At 44.6% G+C, this 26,040-nt stretch overlaps 2 pseudogenes; both read right to left on the minus strand.

The window, feature by feature from the left end:
- Window positions 1-664: 664 nt before the first annotated feature.
- On the minus strand, window positions 665-11,636 carry LOC142451508 (large ribosomal subunit protein uL29-like; annotated as a pseudogene).
- A 1,170-nt stretch (window positions 11,637-12,806) lies between these two features.
- On the minus strand, window positions 12,807-13,105 carry LOC142451037 (V-type proton ATPase subunit e 1 pseudogene; annotated as a pseudogene).
- Between the last annotated feature and the right edge of the window lie 12,935 nt (window positions 13,106-26,040).

Raw genomic sequence — 26,040 nt, forward strand, 5'->3', positions numbered from 1 at the left:
TCTGTAAGGGCATGTCTCAGGCAGTTAGGAAGGTAGAGTTTAAATGAATTACTTGGTGAAGTCAAGGAACTGCAGCTTTGGGAACTGTTTCAGCAGATCCTGCTCTTTCATCTCTCTCTGAAATTGGCACCGCTGAATGGTCCTGCGTGATGCCAGGCAAGATCGTTGTAGGTCCAAAACCAAATCCAAATCTGTGGCCGTGGAGTCCAGTCCGATTCATAGCAACCCAGCAGGACACATAGAATTGTTCCCAGAGGGTTTCCAGGGCTGTAGATCTTTAGGGGGCAACTGGTTGGTTGGAACTGCTGAGATTGTCCTTAAGACTATGCCACCAGAGTTCTTGTTTTAGAAAAAGGTGGTGGAAAAAGAAAAGAAGGAAATAAAATTCACATACTTGAGTATATTTCATGTATTTTCGATGTGGTGCCCGGGACCATTTGGTACTTCCAGTTAATGTTCTCTGATTTCTCTAGATCACAAAAGGACCAGATGGAGGCCATCTGGAACACTGAGCTGTCCTCTTCCAGCTACCCAATCACAGAGAAGAAATCCCTGCATTCACTCTGGGCCCAGCTGGGTGGATACCCAGATATCCCTAGGCTGCTCCAGTTGGACATTCAATCTACCTTCAGAAAATCTCTTGCATCCATCCAGTCACAGTAAGTTAAGGCGGGGGCCGCATTGGTAATTGGGCCTTTGGCCAAACGAAAGGGATTTTTGATTTCTCCCACTTAGCTTTTTCCTGCAGCTTGAAAGTTCTTGGAAAGATATTACGCCCACTCTGGTCTAAAACAAACCAAAACATAAGCAACAACAAAAGAGTTGCCAGCAAGTTGGTTCCCTCTCCAGGCAGCTCCGCCCGTGCTAGAGCAGGGCTGCGCACCGTAGAGGCTTTCCAGGACTGCTTTTCTTGTTTTCGTTTCAATCATTTTATTAGGGGCACATACAACTCTTATCACAATCAATACATGCATCCATTGTGTGAAGCACATCTGTCCATTCATTGCCCTCATCATTCTTGAAACATTTGCTCTCCACCCAAGCCCCTGGCATCAGCTCCTCATTTTTCCCGTTCCCTCCCTGCTCCCCCCTCCCTCATGAAACTTTGATAATTTATAAATTACTATTTTGTCATATCTTACACTGTCCTATGTCTCCCTTTACCCACTTTTCTGTTGTCTGTCCCCCAGGGGAGGAGGTCACATGTAGAGCCTTATCATCGGTTTCCCCTCTCTCCCCCACCCTCCCGGTATCGCCCCTCTCAGCACTGGTCCTGCAGGGATCCTCCGACCTGGATTCCGTGTTTCCGGTCCTATCTGCACCAGCGCACATCCTCTGGTCATGACTGGTTTTCGAAGTAGGGTGCCAGGCCTTTCTTCTGAGGTCAGAAAGCACTATAAGCAACTTCAACTTGTTGTTGTTGTTGTTTCCTCTCCTCCTAAGTCTGCATATGTCTCTAATGAAGAACGCAAACCAAACAATGACAACAGAACTAATTATAATACATTGAGCCCAAAGTAATGCTAGAGAGGTCCACTGGGAATTCTACTCAGGATCCTGTCATCGGAAGGACCATCTGAGAAGGCGTTTTTATCCACATCCTGATTCAGCAAGTGGCATGACCTTACATGCAGGCGTCCTATCTAGGCCCAATTTGAAGTTCACTGACTTCTTATCTCCCAGGATGCACTAAGGAGGTTTGGGGAAAATAAGTAAGGCACTCATATAGTTGCACATTTCAAAATTCTGTTGGGCTAGATTCTCTCTTAAGCCACTGGGATTCTTCCTGTTAGAAGTGGTGAGCTATGAAGTCTGTGCTGCTACTTTCAGGGAAGGAAATCCTTTAATGATCTTAACCGAGAATTTTAAAAATTGAACTCCCTTTTCCTGAAAGAGCTTATAGGAGCACTCTGATTTTTTTTTTTCCTGGAGGACTCTTAGGAATTTCCAAGTCCTGAGCTAAGAAGTTGTGTTAACTCACAGTTTTTTCTTTGGTGGCAGATAACATGAGATAACATAAAGTTCTATAATATGTCAGGTAATAGCAAAAAAAAAACTGTCTAATGTATACAGTGTAAAGTCATACTATGAGCACAGATGATTATGAAAAAATATCAAGCAGCGAACACAGGTATCTATGAAAAAAGTCAAATCAAGCATAGCCACTAAATTGAATAAGCATGATCATTTATAGGTTATGATCAGAAAGCTACTTTGGTCTCTCATTTTCTTTTTCATTGTTGTGGAGTGATTGAATTAATTTTTTATGATATTTGGAGGAATTACATTGATATATACATATATTTTTAATCATTTTATTAGGGGCTCATACAACTCTTTTTTTTAGGGGCTCATACAACTCTTATCACAATCCATACATACATCAATTGTGTAAAACATATTTGCACATTCATTGCCCTCATAATTCTCAAAACATTTGCTCTCCACTTAAGCCCTTGGCATCAGGTCCTCATTTTTTTCCCTCCCTCCCCACTTCCCCCTCCCTCATGAGTCCTTGATAATTTATAAATTATTATTTTGTCATATCTTGCCCTGTCCGACGTCTCCCTTCACCCACTTTTCTGTTTTCCGTCCCCCAGGGAGGAGGTCACATGTAGATCCTTGTAATTGGTTCCCTCTTTCCAAACCACTCACCCTCTAACCTCCCAGTATCGCCACTCACAGTACTGGTCCTGAAGGGATCATCCACCCTGGATTCCCTGTGTTTCCAGTTCCTATCTGTACCAGTGTCCATCCTCTGCTAGCCAGATTTGCAAGGTAGAATTGGGATTATGATAGTGGATGGGGAGGAAGCATTTAGGAACTAGAGGAAAGTTATATTTTTCATCCTTGCTATATCATATATATATATTTTTTTTCTTCTTTCGCCTCCCTGACTCCAATATTTTTTAAACATTTTATTAGGGACTCATACAACTCTTATCACAATCCATACATATACATACATCAATTGTATAAAGCACATCTGTACATTCTTTGTCCTGATCATTTTCTTTTTTTTTTTTTACATTTTATTAGGAACTCATACAAGTATAAAGCACATCCATACATTCTTTGCCCTAATCATTTTCAAAGCATTTGCTCTCCACTTAAGCCCTTGGCATCAGGTCTTTTTTTTTCCCTCCCTCCCTGCTCCCCCTTCCCTCATAAGCCCTTGATAATTTATAGATTGTTATTTTGTCATATCTTGCCCTATCCGGAGTCTCCCTTCCCCCCCTTCTCTGCCGTCCATCTCCCAGGGAGGAGGTCACATGTGGATCCTTGTAATCAGTTCCCCCTTTCCAACCCACTCACCCTCTACTCTCCCAGTATCGCCCCTCACACTCCTGGTCCTGAAGGTATCATCCACCCTGGATTCCCTGTGCCTCCAGCTCCCATATGCACCAGTGTACAACCTCTGCCCTATCCAGTCCTGCAAGGTAGAATTCGGATCATGGTAGTTGGGGGGAGGAAGCATCCAGGAGCTGGGGGAAAGCTGTGTTTTTCATCGGTACTACATCGCACCCTGACTGACCCATCTCCTCTCCTAAACCCCTCTATCAGGGGATCTACAGTGGCCGACAAATGGGCCTTGGGTCTCCACTTTGCACTTCCCCCTTCATTCACTATGGTATATATATATTGCCTTTGGCACCTCGTGATCACACTATCTCTTTTGATAGCTGGGCACCATCAACTTTCTTCGCCACATTTGCTTATGCACCCGTTTATCTTCGGCAATCGTATCATGGAGGTGTGCAGCCAATGATTTGATTTTTTGTTCTTTGATGTCTGATAACTGATCCCTTCGGGACCACGCAATCACACAGGCTGTGTGTTCTTCCATGTGGGCTTTGTTGCTTCTGAGCTAGATGGCCGCTTGTTTATCTTCAAGTCTTTAAGACCCCAGACACTATCTCTTTTGATAGCCGGGCACCATCAGCTTTCTTCACCACATTTACTTGTTCACCCGCTTTGATTTCAGCAGTTGTGTCGGGAGGGTGAGCATTGTAGAATGCCAAGTTAATAAAAGAAAATATTCATGCATTGAAGGAGTGCTTGAGTAGAGGCCCAAGGTCCTTCTGCCACCTTAATACTAAACCTATAAATATAGACACATAGATCTATTTCCCCATCCTCATATATATATTTGCATGTACATGTCTTTGTCTAGACCTCCATAAATAACCCCTTGACTCCCAGCTCCTTCCTCCATCTCCCTTGACTTTCCTCCTGCCCCACTACCATGCTCCGTCCCCACCTGGGTTACAGCTATACCTCTTCTCTATGCAACCTTACCCTTGATCATTCCCCACCAGGCCTGCCACTCCCCCCTCTCTACCACTTTGGGTCCCATGTTGTTCCCTTGTCCCTGTGTTTGTTAACACCACTTCCTTACCCCCCCACCTCCCCCCACCCCAAGTCCCCCCGGAACTGTCGGTCCTGTTGTTTTTCCTCCAGATAGTTCATCCAGCCTGTCCTATTCAGACAGACCTGTGGAGACACTAACATGCACGAAAACAAGACAGAGGAAAACAAAGCAACACTATACAACCGGACAACAAAACAACAACAAACCACTGACAAAGAACAAAACAAAATACATCATGAAAGAAAAGCTTGTAGTTAGTTCAAGGATTGTTTGTTGGCCCTTAGGAGTGTTTTCCAGTCCAGTCTGTTGGGGCACCACGCCCTGGCCCCAAAGTCCACTTTCAGCATTCTCTGGGGACCTTGCCACTCCATTCCCTTGCTGTTCTGCTGCACTCCCCCAGTGCTTTGCCTCGGTGTGGTGCGATCAGGTCAGGTGCAACTCCCACACTGTGTCTCCAGTGCTGTCCCCTGTAGTGCCCTTGGTCACTGAGGGGCATCATGTCTCATAGTGGGGCCAGCCACCAATATTTTTTTAAACAAGCTCTGGCCAGTTTATGCAAGAAAAATACTGCAGAATTTATTTTTCACCTGTCATTTCTCTCATGCTTCTCATGTTAGCAGAATCACAGGTCATGATGGCCAGCCTGTATACCCTGTAGGACTTGCCGCACACATGCCCAACTCGATGGGGCCACTGCAGTGATGGACACCGGTTTGGGCCAACATGGCGTAGTCCTCGATTTCCGGTTTCCTCAAGGCCGGGCAGTGCTTGGCCGGGGTGACCAGTTTCGCTTAGCCTGACCTGATCATCTTCAGCGTCTGCTTGTCGCCCGGCACGTATTTCCCACTTTTCATAACGAGTTGGAGCCTCGAGTTGGTGGACTCCAGTGCCTTTTTGTCTTCTTTGTGGCCCCCAACCAAGAGCAGCCACCAAGGTGGCCGGGAAGGGAGGAAGTGCATTGATATTAGTCCTTGGTATAGGATTATAGACTATTTTTTGGATTATACAATTTTCTGTGAATAATATTCCCTCAACTTCCCTTCCAGACCTTCTTTTAACTTAATGAGGCGGCCTCCTGACCTAACTGCCCAGTGCCTGCTCGTAGTAGATACTGACTTGCCGTTTACTCTGCAGAAAGACGCAGATCCAAGGAGATCTGACTCCTTCAATAGACTTCTCCTTTGAGTCACTGAGCCTTAGAAGACACAATGTGCATGTCTCAAGTTCACCCTCTGTACTGTACAGTTCCGAGTTTTAACAAGTACTTAAAGTTGTAGCAACTACTAATCTATTTTCTGTCCTTAGAGTTGTACTATTTCTAGAATGTCCTATCAATGGGAGCACTCAGCATACAGCTTTTTGACTCTGTCTTTCCCTCCCCACATCTAGCATAATTCATATGGAATTCATCCATGTTATTGTGTGTCCATTCTTCTCTTTGTATTACTGACTAGCCCTATTCTATTTTATGGCCGTATTATATGTGTGTATCTGTTTCCAGGTGAGGGACTTTCGAAGTGTTTGCAGTTTGGAGGAGCTGTGAATAAAGCTGTTATAAAAATGGGAGGCTTGGGAGGTGGACATAGGTTGTCATTTATCTCAGCTCCACATGTTAGAGTAGGACTGCTGGTGTGAGAAACGCGTCTGCCTGTTTCCCAAGTGGCTGTTGATCCTTCTGCATTGATTCAGTGTGGCTCAATCACAGCCTGCCGCAGAGGAAACCAGGTCCTTTCATCCCCGTGACATTTCTGTAAGCTTTTCCATCACACAAGCTTCTCTGATAAGTCACACAAATATCCAGAACCATGTATGATTAAAACCTTTGTCCTGCCCCCCCCTGTGCGAACGCTGGCAGTTTAGCGTCTTCCAGGTTAGGAAGCTATGGAGAACTTCTTTTCTCTTCCTGGCCTAGAGCCTCTGTTTCTACTTTATTAGCTTGCTGTGATTAGTGACTCCCATGGATTGGAGGACTGGAGGTGGGTGGAGAGGAGAGGAGAAAGAGAAAGTTGTGTTGACTGTCACTATCATTCCACTTCCTACTTTTTTTAAAACATTTTATTTAGGGCTCATGCAGCTCTTATCACAATCCATACATCCATCCATTGTGTCAAGCACATTTGCTGCCATCATCATTCTGAAAACATTTTCTTTCTACTTGAGCCCTTGGTATCAGCTTCTCATTTTTTCCCCTCCCTTCCCCACCATCCCTCCCTCATGAACTCTTGATAATTTATAAATTATTTTTTCATGTCTTACACTAACTGATGTCTCCTTTCACCCACTTTTCTGTTGTCCGTCCCCCTGGGAGGGGATTATATGTAGATCATTGTGATCGGTTCCCCCTTTCTACCCCCACCTTCCCCTTCCCTTCCTGATATCGCTACTCTCATTATTGGTCCTGAGGGGCCATTTCCTACTTTTGTTTCTTTCTCGATATACTTTTATAGAATACTTTGGTGAATTCTATGGAGATGCATCACTGGAGAGATGCATCACTGGAGATCTCTCACCCACAGCCTTCTTGATCTAAGCCAGAGGTCCTCAAACTTTTTAAACAGGAGGCCAGTTCACTGTCCCTCAGAGGGCCGGACTATAGTTTAAAAAAAAAACAAAAAAACAAACTATGAGCAATTTCCTATGCACATTGCACATATCTTATTGTGAAGTAAAAACCAAATGGGGCAAAAACACCTGGCGGGCCGGATAAATGTCCTCAGTGGGCCGGCCGTAGTTTGAGGACGCCTGGTTAGCAAATGCATGTACATTCCAAGGGGGCATTTGCACTTTCTCCTTTCTCAGCCTCTCGGAATCCTGGGATGGCTCCGACATCTCTCTACCAAGGTGTGTTTGCAGATTTAGGAAATGCTCTTGGATTAACCTCCTTGGCCCAAGAAGACTCTGTGTGTGTGTGTGTGTGTGTGTGTGTGTGTGTGTGTGTGTGTGTGTCCCACATCTAGTCTATGGGCAGAGTTAAAGTTTTCTTTGGACACATTTTGAGACAGCAGCGTTAGCCCAGGCTAGCAGCTGCCTCTCTCTGCATCAGTGTGGAGTGAGAATGTCTAGTCGGCCTTTAGCGGCCCTTCAGGGGCGGAATTCGGCCATCGAGCCGCAGCCAGCAGGGGCACATATTAAATTCTTTGGGTGAAGGAAGGGTAAGGGCTCCTTCAAAATCCTCTTATTGACCATTTTATGGCCTGCGCGTGCAGGGGAAATGAGTGGAAAGAGTTTTATAGCTGGCTCTGTGTCAATTAATTACTTTGCAAATCTGATTTAGCACTTCTCTTTGGAATTTGGCTTTTTTTTTAAGATGGCCAGATGTAGGTGATTAAAACAGTCAATACAGTAAACACAAACCATATCAATTTTAAGCTATCTTAATTGATAATAATGGGCACCATATGCTCAGTTACTATTAAATGTTCTCCCCCACCCCCCAGAGGAGGTTTTTTGTTTTGCCAATGGAAAATATTCACTTTTTTTCTCAGAGTGTCTGAGTTATCTAGTGTTGTTATAACAAGAATGCCACAAGTAGATGGCTTTAACGAACAAAAGTGTATTCTGTAGGAGAAGGATCTCTCTCTCTCTCTCTCTCTCTCTCTCTCTCTCTCTCTCGCTCTCTCTCTCTCATGTGTCTTGCATCCATAGTAGGAAGATTCCATTGCAAGGACCCCCAATCCAAGGGATACACTCCACTCTCAGCTCTTCTTTCTAGGTCGAAGTAGAGCGTCTTTTGGGCTCCCTTCTCTCTCCTCTGAGTTCTTGTAAGATTAAAGGTGTCTACGGTCACCGTGCAGGGAAATGCCTCTTAAATTAGATGAGGGCTGTTTCAAGCTTAAGGTGTGGCGGCCCACCTTCCATCCTTTCCCTGTGGCAGCATGTGTTCACTTCATGGGGATCGTCACATTACGCCATGACATCACACTTTGCCATTACATCGCATTACACCATGACATCGCATTATGCCATGACATCGTATTATGTCATTACGTTACTGCCGGTCCACTGAGACTCATAGCCCAATTCAATGGACACACATTTGGGAGCGCGATTCAATCCGTGACTCCAAAATGACAACCAGATTCACTGCCATCCTGCCAATTCCAACCCTACGGGACCCTGGGGGCAAGGATGGGAGCAGACAGCCTCCTCTTTCTCTCTGGGAGCAGCTGGTTCCCAGTCCCACCCGTAGCCCACTCTGTCACCGATGCTCCTCAGTCCCGGACAAAGGGTCCTGTTTATTTTACGTTGTGGTGGGTCACGTGTAAGCCGAGAGTCTTGGTCTCCCCCTGGGTTTAGTTTTTTTCTACGATCACCTAGGTCTCAGCTTAGCGTTCTCTTCTCCCAAGACACCTTTTTCTGACCCGGCCTCTGTACTTCCTTCGCATCTTGTGATGGATACTCTCCTAGCCCTAGACCAACTGCTTCATTGTGTAACTCTCCCCGACCCTCCTTTTCAGCAATACAAGGGGCCCTCAGAGAGTTCTTGGGAAAATTCCATTATCCTTGCTATTTTTCCATGAACATTTTGAAGGACCTCTTATATGTATTGGGGACAGCAGGCACCTGTTGTGTTCACCTGGCTCTACTTTCGCTCCCGTCATAAATATTTTTTGATGATTGACCATGTGCCAGGTGCTGCGACGAAGCCCTGGGATCCGGCACATGCCATCATCATGGGAAAAGATTCTGTGTTATCTTCTGGAACACAAACACTGAAAAACTTTCCTGCAAATCCACCCCCCCCCCCAACACACACACACCCTGCTCTGCCACCTCGTGCCCCTGCAGTTCTCTTTTCTTCCTGTTCCCAAGAGCTGTGACTGAAACTTTGTGAGATGAAGACTGACATTTTTCTCCCCTCTTGCTGCCTTGATGTGTTCGGGATGCTTGGACTAACAGCTTACTTTTGCAACCTTGGGGTGACAACCAGGAGACAAGAAGCCGATACGCAAAGACTTAGGAACAGAAAGACCAAAGAACCCGGCTCCCAGATGACTGAGTTGTTGGAACAACACTGGGACACCTGCCTCTGGGCTTTGTGTTAAGTGAGCAATAGTCGAAGAGTCTGTCACCTGTGCTCAAAAATATTGCTCTGTTACTAACTGATTTCCTCAGTTTGTACTCTTTTCTCTCAAGAAAGCCTTTCCTCTTCCTGGTTGCCCGTAAATGCCATGTTTATAGACCATAGGTTCCCAAACATCTGTGGCCTACCATTCCCTTTTCTGAAAAAAAAAAAAATTGTATTCAGCACCTGTCAGGGGAAGCCAGCCCCTAACACATCATTACGGGTCTGGTAGGTGCAATTGTACAGCGATAATAAGTAAAGATCATACTAAAGTTATAGAAAGCATGAGAGAGAGAAGACAAGTATTGAAATAAATGGAGTCAGACACGATTCATGGTAGCATGCTCACCTCAGCCCCACTCGATGGTCCACGTGGAGGGAGAGAGAGAGGTTTAATGCTAGCCCAGGCTTTTTATATTCTCTGGGGACATGCAAGCCCCCCAACTACAGGTGAGGACATACGTCACAGGAAGGGGTTGTGCTATAGGTAATAGAGTAATGAGAGGGGGTGGTCTAGGGACATACAAGCAATAGGGAGAGGAGGGATTGGGGGTTTACATGTGACAAGATGGGCGGATCCTAGAGTCCTTTGGATGTCACAGAGTCAATTTGGCCTGTTCCCTGACTCAACTGACAGAGACCATTATTAGTAGGGTGAGAATGCTTGGTCGCAGGCCTCAGGGAGGAATAGTTTATTGTCCCCAGTAGCAGGGAGCGAGGCCTGCCATATAGTCTGGTGACTAACTGCCCTAGAGGCCTACCCTGCAGTCTGGTGACTAACTGCCCTTGGGGAGGATGTCTGTAAGCGTCTGACCTCCCCCCACAAACACCCTACTGGCCATTACAAATTTTTGGACTGTAGTCCACAGGCAGGATAAAATGTAGGTCTCTGCTTTTGCACACCCCTCTCCCTGGCCCTGGGATCGCTCCAGGGCCACTTGGGAAACACGGCTAGAGACTCCCTTGATAACCTAAACAGATTATTCTCCCATTTGATTGACCACATGTTTTCTCAATGTCTATCACTGCTCTCTCCTTAGGTCAAGATGATTGGATCAGCCCTTTTTCATCTCTCTCTCGCTCTCTCTCTCTCTCTCTCTCTCTCTCTCTCTCTCTCTCTCTCTCTCTCTCTCTCTCACACACACACACACACACACACACACACACACACACACATTCAGGTGATTCTAAAGTCCGTGGGAACATGGAATGAAAAGATAATTTAATTTTCCCAATGATTTCTTGAAGTTCTTTGTGTGCATACTGTCCTTTTGGCTTGTCACCATTGCAATCTTTGTTTAAAACACTAGTAGAGAAAGCGAGCGTGTCTTGAGATATGTCACGGTCCTTCACTTCCCAACGGGATTGAAAACAAGTAAGTGAAGACTGAATGTTCAGATGTTTGCATCGTCTAATCAGAGCACGTTCTCTCATAGGACACACATGTGGCTCAGAAAATTGCCTAGTAAATCTTGACTCAGGATAGAAGTTATTTATGTGTTTTCATGTTTGTGACATAAGATTATAATTTGGATTTTTCTCCCTTCTAAAGACAGGTTAGATGTTCTTTGGACAGTTTGCCGGCTGCAAAACATGCTGGAAATTGGCTCTGCGCCAACCTTCTTGTTTCTTTGCCCCTGTTTCTTGTTTCCATGCTGGCCACCTTCCATTCCATTCATTCTGTCACCATTCATTCACGTTTTAAAAAATAAGTAAATCATTTTAAAAGGAAATTAAAAAGAGAGAGAAATTGACTTTCAGAGCAAATATTCTTTTCTTTTTTTCCAGCCAGTTTGTTTTATTGATGCGCACGGCTGAGGCCTCGACTGCGTACTTGCGCAGTGGGTACAGCGCTCCTTCCGCGGCTGCTTGCTGGTCTTCAGGCTCTCCTCGTGCTTGTTGGGGCCGCAGATCCAGGGGCTTGCGCTTCTTACCCTTGTAGAACTTCCTGAGGTTCTCCTTCTGAGTCTGGTTGATGACGGTGAGAACTCGAGCAATGGATTTGCGGACAACTCGGATTTTGGAGAGCTTGGACGCGAGCCGCCTGTCGCTTTGGCAACGCGCAGCTGCGACGACTCCACCTTCAGGTCGTGGAGCTGTTTGAGCAGCTCCTCCTTCCTCTTGCCGCGAAGGTCCCGGGCTTTAATCTTGGCCATGGCTGAGCTTTAGAATCCTGCCGCCGCCTGCTCGGAGGCCGAGGGAAAGCCAGAGCAAATATTCTTATGATAACATTTTCAGACAGCATGTCGTTGTTAGGTGGTGTCAAGTCAGTTCTGACTCATGGTGACGACCCTATGTACAACAGATGGCAACACCACCCAGTCCCGCGCCATCCTGAACCTGTCCTGATGTTTGAGCCCATCGGCACAGCCACCGAGTCTATCTATCTCTTCCAGGGCTGTGGTAGATATAGAATAGTTTGTCAATTTGAGGATTAAGAGTGTAGGGGTGGAGTCTAGCTTGTCAATCAGATCATAGCCAATGAGGCCTCTGTGTGGGCATAGCCTTCTCCTGAGAATTCTGGGAGATCCTGGATTTTCCTCCTTGGAGGTGGGAGATTCTCAGCTCACACCTGGGAGACATTGCAGCTGACAAGACGCTTGGATCCATCCTGATGCAGAGACCCCTGCCAGCGCTGAGATGTTTCCAATGACACCGGATCCAAAGACTTTCTGCCAATGGCCTGTGATCTACATTAGGCATACATTGCTTGTGTTTATGAGTCTGAAGTGGACTTTATAACTTGATATCAGATATGGGCTAATATTGGACTTATGGACTTGATCTGCACCGGGCTGGGATGTTTTCTGAATGTTCAATTGCTCTTGTGTGTAAATCTCTTTTTTTTAAGAGGACAGAAAAATCATTTATTCCAGAAGATGGCAGAAATAAGAAATTCATTCCAAAAACAGAATTTGGGGTGGTTCTATCACAGTGTGGGCAGGTCTTCCCTCTGAGCATGGTTTCCTGTTGCCCCGGTGGAGTTGCTTCTGCCTCAAAGCCATTTCTGGGTGGGTCTTGAACTCTTTGCTGCCCTTATTGTTGTGAATGGGCAGAGGGCCATCTTCAAATCCACAGGTTCCAAAGAGAGGGCAAGGTCTTTGCCCCAAGAAGAGCACCTATTTCAGAAAAGCGCATACATAATTTGCGAAATCGGCACAATGTAGGTGAAGTAGGCACAAAATTCATCCAAGTGTTAAAAAGGTGGCAGGAAGAAAATACTGCGCTTCCACATAAGACCTTCAAGGTGAGGTGAATGTCTTTTGTAAGGCAGCTGATGCTCAAATAGGCAGACCAAGGAAGGTGGTCTGGGTTCAGAGGTGATTTTGCATCAAGAGGAATTCTCTTTGTGACCTCAAAGACAGACAGGCACTGTAGACCAGATTGTCGTTGTCGTCCTCAGGACCAATGGTAGTTGAGATACCAGATGGTCTCGTTTTTCAGCTGTGGTCCAAAGAGAGGGTTGAGTTGGGCCAGAATGGCAATCAGCCAAAAGAGGTAGCAGCAAACCGAACAGGTCACCAACATGGTAATGATGACTCCTCGGTTAGGGCCCTTGGGGATAAACCAGGGCACCACGAAGCCCACGAAGCCCCAGAACACGCTCATCACAATGAGAGGCACCGTGAGACCGCTGTACGCCATGGCTGTTGCCCGAGTGGCCAGACCCGGCCCAGCCGCCGCACTTGGGAAGTGTCCTAAATCTCTTTCTTATACACATGAGTGTCTCTATGAATTTTGTTTCTCTAGTCTACCCAGACTAACACGAGGGCCTTCCTCTTTTTCGTTGCCCCTCCACTTTACCAAGCATGATGTCCCTCTGCAGGGACTGGTCTCTCCTGATAAGATGTCCGAAGTACTCACCATCATTACCTCTACAGAGCACTATGGCCTTACTTTTTCCAAGACAGATCTGTTTGTTCTTTTTGTTTGTCCATGCACTTTCAACATTCCTCACCAACACAATAGCTCAAATGCATCAAGTTTTCTTTGAGCTTCCTTATTCAATGTTCAACTTTCACATGCATGAGACGGCAGAAAATACCACGGTTCGGATCACATGCACCTTAGTCCTCAAAGTAACATCCTTGCCTTTCAATAATCCAGGGAGGTTTTGTGCGGCAGATTGACCTCATGCAATTCATCATTTGATCTCTTGACTACTGTTTCTATTTCATATTGTTGATTAAAGGTGTTTGGGATGGAGAAGGTGTTGGTTTTGAAATTCTAACTGAAATCACCTTTGTTTCCGTCACCAAGACCACAGTCACTGTCCCTTCCTCTGTCTCTGACTTTTGCATTCCATTGCCAATAATTATCAATGCATCTTGGTTGCATGCTTGATCAACTTCGAACCGAAGAACTTCTTTATCACTACCTCTGGTGGTTGGTGTAAAAATTTAAATAATAGTTGTATAAACTGGGTTTCCTTGTACAAGGATAGACATTCTCCTATCACAAACAGCATTGTACTTCGAGTTAGATCCTAAAATGTTCCTTTTGACAGTGGATGCAAAGCCATTCCTCTTGACTGTCATTCCCGGCATAGTAAACTATATGATTTTTTTAATTCAAAATGGCCAATATCAGTCCATTTCACATCACTGATGCCTAGAATATTGATATTTTTCCATTTCTAAAAATGTCTTCCAATTTTCCTAGATTCATACTTTGTGCATTTCAACTTCCAGTTATCAAAGATGCTTGCAGCTGTTTCTTCGCCTGTTGAGTTGTGACTCATCAGCAAATGAAGGTCCAGCCGGCCTCACTCCATCTGAGCCATTATGGTCAGCTCGACTTGGTGAGAGTAGCTCTTTTCCCGCCCTATCTTGAGAGCCTTCTGTCTTCCGGCACTACCTCAGGCAATGTTCTGCTTCCTCCCATTAGGTTTGCTGCTATTCAGATCAATGTCTTAATGCTATTCATAGGGTTTTCAGTGGCTGATTCCTCTGAAGTGAATAGCCTGTCAGTCTGTAGTCTGTCCTTCGCCTGTAAGCTCTGCTGAAGCCTGTTGACCGTGGGTGACCCTGCTGCTCTTTTGAAATACCAGGGACAGAGCCTCCAGCATCACAGCACCACAGGACTACAAACGACAGGCAAAGGGTGGTCAGACAACTGAAGCAAGCATTTCTGACCCATAACTTTCTGGGAGAAGAACACTACTAACTTTTTGGCATCTACTTTTTTTGTGATTTTGATGAACATTTACAGAGCAGACCATCTGTTTTCCATGCAGCAATTTATACATATAGCAACGATGAAAAATACAACTTTCCTCCAGTTCCTAAATGCTTCCTCCCCCTGCACTATCATGATCCGAATTCTACCTTGCAAGTCTGGCTAGACCAGAGGATGTACACTGGTACAGATAGGAACTGGAAACACAGGGAATCCAGGACAGATGATCCCTTCAGGACCAGTGGTGTGAGTGGCGATACTGGGAGGGTAGAGGGTGAGTGGGATGGAAAGAGGGAACTGATTACAAGGATCTACATGTGACCTCCTCCCTGGGAAATGGACAACAGAAAAAGGGGTGAAGGGAGAAGTCAGACAAGGGCAAGATATGACAAAATAATGATTTATAAATTATCAAGGGTCCATGAGGAAGGGGAGAGTGGAGAGGGAGGGGAAAAATAAGAGGACCTGATGCCAAGGGCTTAAGTGGAGAGCAAATGTTTTGAGAATGATGAGGGCAATGGATGTACAGATGTGTTTTACACAATTGATGTATGTATGGATTGTGATAAGAGTTGTATGAGCCCCTAATAAAACGATTAAAATGTTTTTTAAAAAAGAAGCAGGGATAGTCTTCAACATTGCAAATAATACTGCATCACATGTGAGGGGATTCAAAGGCTCACAGAAAAATGGGACCAACGGGCAACAGAAAAGTGGGTGAAAGGAGACATCAGTCAGTGTAAACATGAAAAACAATAATTTATACATTACGAGGGGGCGAAATGAGGAACTGATACCAAGAGCTCACGTAGAAAGAAAATGTTTTGAAAATGATCATGGAGATCAGTAAAAAAAAATGATGATGGCAACATATGCACAAATTTGCTAAACACAATGAAAGGATGGATTGTTATGAGCTGTACAAGCCCCCACCAAAATGATTAAAAAGAAAAAAAAGAACAACCCCCTAAAAAAGAAGAAGAAAAATGGGATCAAAGACAACAGATTTTTTTTAACTCTTTGAAGTCTCCCTGCACTCTGCAGAGGTTTATGCAATTATTTTCCTGTGAAAAGTTCCATTCAAGTGATGTGTAGCTTTCTTCCATGGCAAAGGTAATGTGTATTTGCTGCAGAGAACTCGAAAAATTCAGGTAAATTCATCCCCAGAAATGAGTCCGGATCGAAGCCACATTTGTTCTGACTTTAAGTCCATGAACACTGCGAATTCCTGGGAAACATTGCACCTCTTTCAGGAGACTTTTGTTGGTTACATACGGACTTTCCTAGTTCATATTTTGAGTTCTAGGGGACCCCTTGTTTTCCACATGAATCACCTCTAGTCTCACAAATGTGTTTAAAAGTCATTTGCACTAAAGGAATAATTTTCTTGTCTTGTTTTCAGGTTTAAGAAGATCCCCAAGTGACTGTAAGATTAAACACATGCATGTTGAAAGTACATTTCAAGATGTCTCAGAAAATTGTCTATTTTTCTCATTTCCATGTGCATCTATTGATGAGTCGGTCTGTCCATTGCTTTTCTCTTCTGCCTGTAGTGCTTCAGGTTGAACACCTCCGTTTCCAGACTAGGAATAGAAGCACCCCCTGGAGCCCTGCAGCAATCACCTGTATAGATGCTTGTGACAATATAATCTCAAGTACATAAAGCAATAACTGACTCCTGACCCTGATAATCTGGTCTTACCTGCAGCCCCTCACTCACTGCCCGTGAGTCCATGCAATGACTGTAGAACAGGACAGAACCGCTCCCCTGGGTTTCCAAGACTATCTTTACGGGAGGGAGCAAATAACCTTTCTCTCGCGGAGCTGCTGGTGGGTTTGCACCATTGGGTTGCAGTTAATAACCCAATACTTAAGCCACTGTGGCCCCCAGCTGCTCTGTCCTCTCAAAGGACGCCTCTTTGAACTTCCACCTCCCCCTTTAGCCTAGACATTGGGGACAGCCTCTTCACTCCTTTATGCTATTGTTAGATTATTTGTTCCTGCTTCCCAAGTTTAAATCTCCTGTCGTTCAAATGTATGTTAACACGAAAGCCCATTGCTGAATGTAGTCCTACCCTCACTGATACCCCAGGAAAGAGAAGAACCTCACAGAGGCTTTCCAAGGCTGTCGATCACTCCATCACTCAGATTCATCGTAACTTTCTCCCACAGCTGCCAGTGAGTTCCAAATGTTAGCTTTCCATTTGCAGTGGAGGGCTTTAACCACTATACCTTCTGCTAGGGCTCCTAGAAGATGTACGACCCACTTCATATTCCACCTCTTCCTTGCACGCCGCCACCCTATCTACTACTTTTGTCATAATCCCTGCAATTTTAATATTCATGTAAATGGTCTTTGTTAATACCTGGCTTTCCCATTTTAAAAAAATCTCTCTCTTGCAGTGACTTAGTCCTCTGGAAACCTGGTCATAACCTGTGTTAGTCTGAGTAGCGTAGAGAAACAAGTCCACAGAAACTCATGTATATAAGAGAGTGTTTTATATAAAGGGTAAGTGTACATTAAAAAAGCATCCAACCCAGTCCAGTCCAAGTCCACAAGTCCCACATTAGCCCAGATGTCTGACATTGATTTATAGAGCCCTCCTCAAACTCACAAAATACACCCAATAACGCCAAAGGCAGGAGGAAAGCTGAATCACTGAGTGTGTAAGCATCTCAGGGGTCTCCACACAGCTGCTCCAGCACCCAGGGCTGCATCAGGGTAGGTCCATGTGGCTTCTCCTCAGGGATGTCTCGCAGGAAGTGAGCCCTGCAAGCTGAAGCAGGGAACTGGTTAAGGCAGCTGCACCCTGGTCCTACAATCAGAAAGCAAGAGACCAGAGAACCAGAAGGGTGAGGCCTTTCAATTAACCCCACATTTGTTTATGGGCCAGGTTGGGACAATAAACCTTAACTATCAAAAACCTAAACCTTGTCCTTCCCAAAAAATAAGTACAGGGGTGCCATGGAAAAACGGCCTGGTGATTTGCTTCCAATAAAACCGTAGGAATCCTCGGGAGCAATCCTGCTCTGTCACAGGAGGCTGCCAGCGATCTGAAGGGACTGGACAACAATGGAGTCGATTTCAGCTTTAATAAATATGCGTATACAGCTCCTTCCTAGTCTCAGTTTCAAATATCTCCTTCTCCAAGCATGGCGCCTCAGCCCTCTCCCTCTTGTATCCCAATGTCAACCATATTTGATTGCCTTGAGGAGTTTATAGCCTTGATTCTAGGGCCTTCTTACTGTCCCCCGCCCTCCATGTCCTTGCACCCTTTCTCATGTAGCTCAAATGTCATGGTGGATAATTAAAATCAAGCCCCCGCATAGCCTCTCCACTCCACCCCACCTGCTCCTCTCGTGCTGTGGACTCGCTGGCTAACCAGAAGTCAGTAAAGCACACTCATCTCTGCCAACGCCATGCCCACACACTGGTAGCGGAATATGGTTTCAGAGAAACATTTGAACTTGCTGACTCGTCTTACTGTAAATAATTATTAACTTCAAGTTCCCCAATCCATTCACTTTAATTTTCCTGGCTGACAATTTTGCACTTTCCCCCGACTCCTCAAATCTCTGAGAAGTACTCTTCCTTCCTCCTGGACTGATGGCGGAGCTCCTGTCTGCGCTGGGAGGCGGGAGCAGCCGTTCTCGAACGCCACACGCTCCCAGCACGATCTAGTCCCACAGAGTCGACCTTCTCTCTCAACCCCCAGGGACGGACGGGCGGACGGACTGGCTCTTTTCTTGGACTCTGAATCTCCTCTCCTCTCCTCTCATCTATTCAAGGCCATGGTTGCCGCAATTCCCTCTCCTCTCTCTGTTTTGTCAAACGTTTCCTCTCTAGCATGATAGTATTTTTCTCCACTAAAAATGAAATTACAGCTCTCTCTTGGACCCTGCTTCCTCTTAGAACCACTGCCCCTTTTCTTTCCTTCTCTGCATCGCTGAACGATGCCTTGAAAATGTGCTTCTCTCCTGATCTTCCCTGATGAGGTCTTTGCCCCTCATCCACCATTGAATTGGTTCCTAACAAGATCCCTAAAGCTCAACATCCAACGGCCAGTTTTCTGCTTTCAGTTTTACTTATTTGAAATTGCTAATTACCCTATGAAACCGTTTCTCCACAGGGCTTTTAAGACCTCATGCTCTCCTGATGACTTGCCTCCAATCTTTCTGGTCACTTCTTGTACATCTTTACGGATTCCTCCTAATTCGCCTGACCTCAGGATGTTGGCATGACCTGCGTTTATTCTTTGAACTTCTCTCTGTGGTCTACCCCTCCCTTAATCTTCTCAGTGTCCTGGCTTTATATACCACATATATGCTGATGGTTACCATTTTATATCTCTAGCTTTGGCTTTGCCTCTGAACTTTGCCCTGAAGTCTAGTCTCATATCCCTAATTAACTACTCCTTTATCTCCACCTGGCTGACCTCCTGATGGTTCATGCCAACCTTACTTGTATATTTTGTCCCCAGTGATACATTTGTCTTGAATTTCAGCTTTGAATTTGTCTGATATGAAATTGATACCAGGTTTACTTTTGTGTTTTGTTTTCTTCTGGAGGAAAGGTTGGTGTTTTTGTTGAGAAGACTATCAGCCTGAAATATTGATTTATATTCTTTTACTTTAATCTTGTCCATGCTCTTTCATTTTTATTGTGTCTCATAGATAATATACTTCTGGAACTTATTTTTTAAGTTCACCCTGAGAGCCAAGCTGAGTATCTAGACACCTTATCACTGGTGTGTTTATCTAATTTGCACTTAGTGCAATTTTAGTTATACCGAGGATGACTTATCTTTGTTAGCTTATAAACATGAATTAACACGGACACATCTCTAATAAGATAGAATAAGAAAAACAGAAGATGCAAATGTAGGCAGTTCCGAACAAGCTTCACTCCTAAATCTGTCTTTTAAGTTGTCTTTATATCTATGAAAGCCAAACAGGTATGAGTCAAGTATTTGTCTTCTACAGGGAACTTTTCTATGCATAAAACCAGTTCCAGGCACACTAAGCGTCTTTAATACAGTAAATTTAAACATACACCAAAGCATATTAGTACATTAATAATGTTTTGATGCACATTGCTGGTGGGCTGTGGGGAGGGGGAGCCCAGAGCCAACAGCTAGTCACTGGGCAGAGCAGGAAGGAGGTGGGGACTCTTTGGTGGTCTGGCTATACCCAGATGGTGCAGCAAACCTTTCCCAAGGCTGGCCAAGGAGCAGCATCCCCTTAGGGGAAAAGGGGGGTGGCGGTTTGAAGAGGAGGATGAGCAAGAGGATGAAGTGATAAAGACAGTGGGGAAAATATCTGTTCTTTTTGCTTTATTTTTCACCTCTCCAGTGAAGTGCTATTATGCATTAAGTCATGAGTCAGGATCCCAGGAGAGAAGTGGGGAGGGCCAGCAGATCTTCCCAGGAGGTGGGGCACAGGGACTTGTACACACGCTGATCCCTCTGACACGCAGCGACCTCACCCCATTTGGGGGTCACTGTCTTCTCATGGAGGTGAAAGTCCAGGTAGTTCTGCCAGCAGTTCCTGGTTTGGTTCTAGATGGGGAAGCGACTGCCCAGAAGGGCAGTTCGGTAGCTCGTGGTTCGGGTTCTGATGGCCTCTGCTGTGGGAGTGACTCTGAAAGGAGCCCCCTGAAAACGCCGGCAGCTCAATGTGACCCTCAGAAAAGATGCCAACAATCGTTAGGCCTAGATTTCCCCAGGCCCAAAGCCCTCGGTGGAGAGGAGGACCAGCCTGGATGGGGCAGACGGGTGGCGGGGGCCTCACTGGCAGAAATGTCACCCACCGGAATCCACTGGCATCCAGTCGATTCTGACCTGAGCAATTGATACAGGGTTTCTGACCTTGCACCAAGAGCCCAATGCTTACACAACTGCACCCCCCAGGGCTCCTTAGGGAGGAGGTCTCATCAGAGCAGTTCCAGAAGCTGGAAGGCGGGACTTGGCTGCAGAGCACCGGGCCAATGAGTAAGAGAGGCTGAGACTGACCAGGCCCCACCCCGGAGAGCCAGGAGCAAGGGGGAGGCTTGGAGGGGATGGTTCCTAACCCAAGGGTTGGTTGGCTGTTGGACTTGGGGACTGCCTGGGATCCAATCACAGCATTAAGTCAGAGGAATTAGCTACAGATACAATAGAGAAACTACAATTATGGTCAATTTTAAACTAATTAATAATAGATCCATTTTGAAAAATTATAAAATGCCAAAGTAGATCAAATGAAAAAAATGAACTAAATGTTTATTAATAAATGGAATAGAAATTAAAAATGTCATCCCAGAGGGGTGAGAAGCCTTCAGCTTCTATGGTTTTGCAGGGAGTTTCACGAACCCTTCAAGAAACAGATGTGTGAGTGAGTGAGTGTGTGTGAGAGAGAGTGTGTGTGTGTACGTGCGCACATGTGAGTGCTGGAGCGTCCATTTCCAGTCATGGCGACCCTGCGCGCTACAAAGGAAGCACTGCCCTTGCCCACGCCATCTTCACAACGGTTGCTAGATGCCCACTGCTGCAGCCACTGTGTCAGTTTGTCTGCTGGAGGGTCTTCCTCTTTCCATTGCCCCTCTGCTTTATCACAAATGATGTCCAAGGTCTGAGAGACAAAGCTCCCCGCAAGAATTCCTCTAAGGAGCATTCTGCTTGTACTTCTTCCAAGACACAGTTCTCCAAGGAACAGATCATCCTGTTAGAAGTTTGGATGAGAAAATAAATCTATATGGCTGATGAAAAATAACCTTTTAAAACACCGGTGAAAAAATTGTCTAACTGAATTGAACAATCATGGAAGTTTTATTGCAGGCATACAAGACTGGTTTAATAATATAACTGACTATAACTAGGGATTAAAGAGGAAAACAATGTGATTATTTCAAGAGTTGCAGAATAAAACATCTGATAAACAAGTACTTATGTTAAAAGTACTTCAGAGTAACAGAAACACTATTTCTCTATACTAGCAATAATGAACCAAAAATGGCAAGCTACCATTCTCAATAGCACCCAAAAACTATAAAATAGCTAGCAATGAGTCCAACAGAATGGCGTAGTATCTTTATCTTAAACTTTCCAAGTCTACTAAGGGACACACGACAGAATCTGAAAAAGAAAACTACATGCTTGAATAAGACTATTTTGGTAAGGATGTTGAATTCATCTTAACAAGCTCAACTCGATCTTGCGAAGAATTTTGTTAGGTGCCGTGAAATTGGTTCTGACTCAGAGTGAACGTGAGTACAACAGAACAGAACACTGCCCAGTCCTGGGCCACCCTCATATTGCTGCGTTTGAGCGCAGTGCCTCAGCCATTGTATCAAACCCTCGCATCGAGGAGCTTCCTCTCTGGGGCTGTCCCTCTACGTCACCAGCCTCATGGCCTTTTCCAGGAACTGGTCTCTTCTGACAACATGTCCAAAGTACTTAGACACAATCTCAGCATGCTCCCTCCTAGGGGGCATCTGGCAGTACTTCCGAGACACTTTGTTCTTTTGATAGATTGTGGTACTTTCCTTGTTCTCCACCAATGCCATAATTCAATGCAGCAAATCCCCGGTCTCCCTTATTCAATATTCAACTTTCACATACCTATAAGGTGACTGGAAATACCATGATTCGGGTCAGGGGACCTTGCTCTTCAAGCTAATAGCCTTGTTCTTCAACACTTAAAAGAGATCAGAATGGGCACAAGGGAAAATGCACACAACACACAATTCCCCGGCGGAGGACCAGATATTCTGGCATGAGCCAAAGTCAGTGATTCATACATCATCAAAAACATGCAGATACCACCTGTGTGGAAAGGCATCCCCCCACTGCCACCCTCATATGCCTTTAAGGACCACAGAGGGGCGGGGGAAGAAAAGGGACAGCAATGGAGGGGGGTAGTCAGGGCACTGACCCACTCAAGGGGAGGATATTGTTTATATCTCCCAGGAAAGAGAAAGCAAGAGTAGATCTCATTACGGTGTGCCAATCCTTGAGGTCAATTTTTCTGCTCAGAACAGCTCGTTCCCAGAGAAGGACTGCAGGGACGGCCTCAGCTCGAGATGTGTAGTCATTTCCCTAGTTGGCAGCTCTGCAGAGGACTGGCCCTGAAGATACAGTTCTGGGAGAGCGGCCCATCTAACCCACCCACTTGGGGACAATCCAAGAGGGGAGTGCAACAGACCAGTGACAGGACAAAGTCCACAAGGAATCCTGATTGCCGACTTCTGGCTGGGCATCTCTTCTGAAACTTGGTGTTTTCCAAAAGGGCGCCACACTGAAAGTCTAAAGGTATAACGTGTGTACTAGACCACTCCACCACTGACTGCAGGGATAGCAATGGGGACTTTTAGGATGCGCGCCTTTCAGAGGTCACGAATGCTGAAGACTAAAAGGGTGTGTGAGTTGTTAGGTAAGTGGGACTGGGATGTGCAGCTCTGGAAGAAAGGGGGCTGGACTGATGGTTCGTAACGTGTCCTCTCTATTTAACAGAGATACTCATCTGCTCTATGTCAGGATCCCTGGTAGACTTGTGACTATATGTTCCTCTTTCTTTTTGTGGCGTTTATCTATACAGGATAGGCAAGATAGGCAATCTTATGGAGACAGTGATTGGACCAATGGTTCCTGGGGGGCATTGGGAGAGAAGAAGGGGGGTGAGCAGTGAGCCAATAAGGACAGGTACAGGGACTAATAAGTGTTCTAAAATTGATGACGAGGAGGATGGAGCTTTTCTGGTTGTGTTTGGTCAAGCAAATTGTATTGGACAGAAATAAATGAGAAGTGAATGATAGGTAAACATAGTGGAGCACGAGGAATAAAAGAAAAAGAGGAACGAAGGGGAAATATATGTATATATGCAAATATATGTGTGTATATATATGCAACAAGGAAGCAGATGGACTTTGGGCCTCTACTTAAATCTTACCTCAGTACAAGAACAGTTTGTTCTAATAATGTACCATTGCATGATACTCACCTCTCTGACACAATCGCTGAAGACAAAACGGGTGCATAAGTTAGTATGGTGAAGAAAGCTGATGGTGCCGGCTATTAGAAGCTATAGTGTCCGAGGTTTTAAAGGCTTGTAGTTAAACAAGCAGCCACCTAGCAGGAAAGCAACAAAGTCCACGAGGAAGAAGCACACCAGCCTGTGCAATTGTAAGGTGTCGAGAAGAGGTATCAGAAGTTCAAAAACAAGCAACCAAATCAATGTGAAGGGGCATGGATGTAGTGGAGACCCAAGACCCACCTGTAAGACAATCGAACAGATCCTCTCAGGCCACTCAGAAGGGATAATCAATCCAGGGTGTGATAGGGCACTGATGAACCACATAACTATCTTCTAGTTCTTTAATATTTCCTCCCCTTACTATTATGGTTTTTATTTGTTTTACCTCATTAATCATGTTACATTTTTCATATGTTCATTTGAGATTTAAGATTGCTCGGTACATGAAAGCCAAGAGAGATAACCCTTCAGAAACAGTAACAGGAGTAATGGTTCCGAGGGTATGACAAGAGGGGAGCAGATTGCACTGAGGACTTTTAACCCCACTGGATGGGATCAATCAACAGAAATTGTATGTGGATGGATCTATTGGATTGCGTAAAATATGGAAAAAATAAAACTATGATAGGAAAAAAATTCCGGGGGGGGGGGGATGTAGAGTGGAGGAGGGAGGATGGGAAGCTGATATCAAGGAGTTCAAGAAGAAAATGTTTTGAAGCTAATTGTGGTAGCAATTGTACAGTACTGCTTGATGCAATTCAACTATGGAATGTTGTGGTATCTGTAAGAGCTCCCAATACAACGATTAAAAAAAAAAAAAGGTCTTGTGCAGCAGATTTTCTCAATGCAACACATCACGTTAGTTCTTGCCTGCTGTTTTCGTGAGTACTGATCGTGGAGCCAAGCAAGATTAAATCATTGAAAACTTCAGTCTTTTCCCATTTGATCATGATGTTATCTATTTGTTGGGTTGTGAGAATTTTCCTTTTTTTACATTAAGTTGTAGTCCATACTGAAGGCTGCAATCCTTGATCTTCATCAGTAAGTGCTTCAAGTCCTCTTTAATTTCAGCATGCAGGGTTGTCTCATCCGCATACCATGATTGTTAATAAGCCTTCCTCCAACCTTGATGCCACCTTCTTCATGTTGTCCAGCTTGTCTGATAATTTTGCTCAGCATACAGATTAAATAAGTATTGTGAAAGGATAGAACCCTGTCACACAGCTTTCTTGATTTTAAACATATGATATTCCCTCATGCTGTTTCAGTGACTGCCTCTTGACCCATAAACAGGTTCCATATGAGCACAATTAAGTGTTCTGGAATTCCCATTCTTCTCAATGCAATTCATAATTTGTTATGAACCACAATGCTAAATGCCTAAGCATCGTCAATAAAATACAAGTAAACAGCTTTCTGGTTCTCTGCTTTCAGCCAAGATTCATCTGACATCAGCAAAATATCTTTGGTTGCATGTCCTCTTCTCAATCCAGCCTGCATTTCTAGCAGCTCCCTGTCGATGTGCTTCTGCGACCATTGTTGAACAATCTTCAGCAGAATTTTACTTACGTGTGATAGTGATGATCTAGTTCTATAATTTGCCCATTCTGTCAGGTCACCTTTCTTTGGAGTGGGTAGAAATACGGATCTCTTCCCGTTGGTTAGCCAATTACCCTTCTTCCACCATTTGTCTGTGAGTCTGTCCTACTGTGGCGGCTTGTGTGTTGCTGTGATGCTGGAAGCTATGTCACCAGTATGTCAAATACCAGCAGGGTCACCCAGGGTGAGCGGGTGTCAGCAGAGGACAGACAGACATAGAGAAGAAAAGGTGGTTCACTTTTTTTTTTTACGATGAAATAGTTGATTTATTGATGAAAAGTTTACATGTATTGTTTGCATTTTAAAATGAGGTTTAAGATTCAAGAAAAGTGTCACTACATATAAATGATTACTTAATTGTAAGCATTCGCCTCAAGGAGATGGCAATAAACATGCAAACTACAAATGAAATATGGTAAAAATTGGATTCTTTGAAACCTCAGCATTAAGGAAGAATTCTTTGAAATCACTTTCTTATTTAAAATAAAAAGAACTTCATAAGGACTATAGGTAACTCTTTCTTCACATAGTAAATGATCTCATGTCTATACAGAATTCAAACAGAATCCCCAAATCAAGATCGCAATCTCTCATTGACCTATGGACATAAAAGAAATGTGCTTCGGTCAGTTTGCTCAAGGGAAAAGAGATTGCTTTCAAAGTATACCAAAACATTTCCATTTTATATTTTATAAAAATCACATTTTGGAAGAAAAAAATCATTTTAAATTAACCTTGATTGATAGAAAAAAAATAACTTACAGTTCATAATCCAATTTCAATCTGGTTTTGCCTTCAATTTTTGATAACCAATTTT

The sequence above is a fragment of the Tenrec ecaudatus genome, chromosome 6 (assembly GCF_050624435.1).
Source record: "Tenrec ecaudatus isolate mTenEca1 chromosome 6, mTenEca1.hap1, whole genome shotgun sequence".
NCBI lineage: Eukaryota > Metazoa > Chordata > Mammalia > Afrosoricida > Tenrecidae > Tenrec > Tenrec ecaudatus.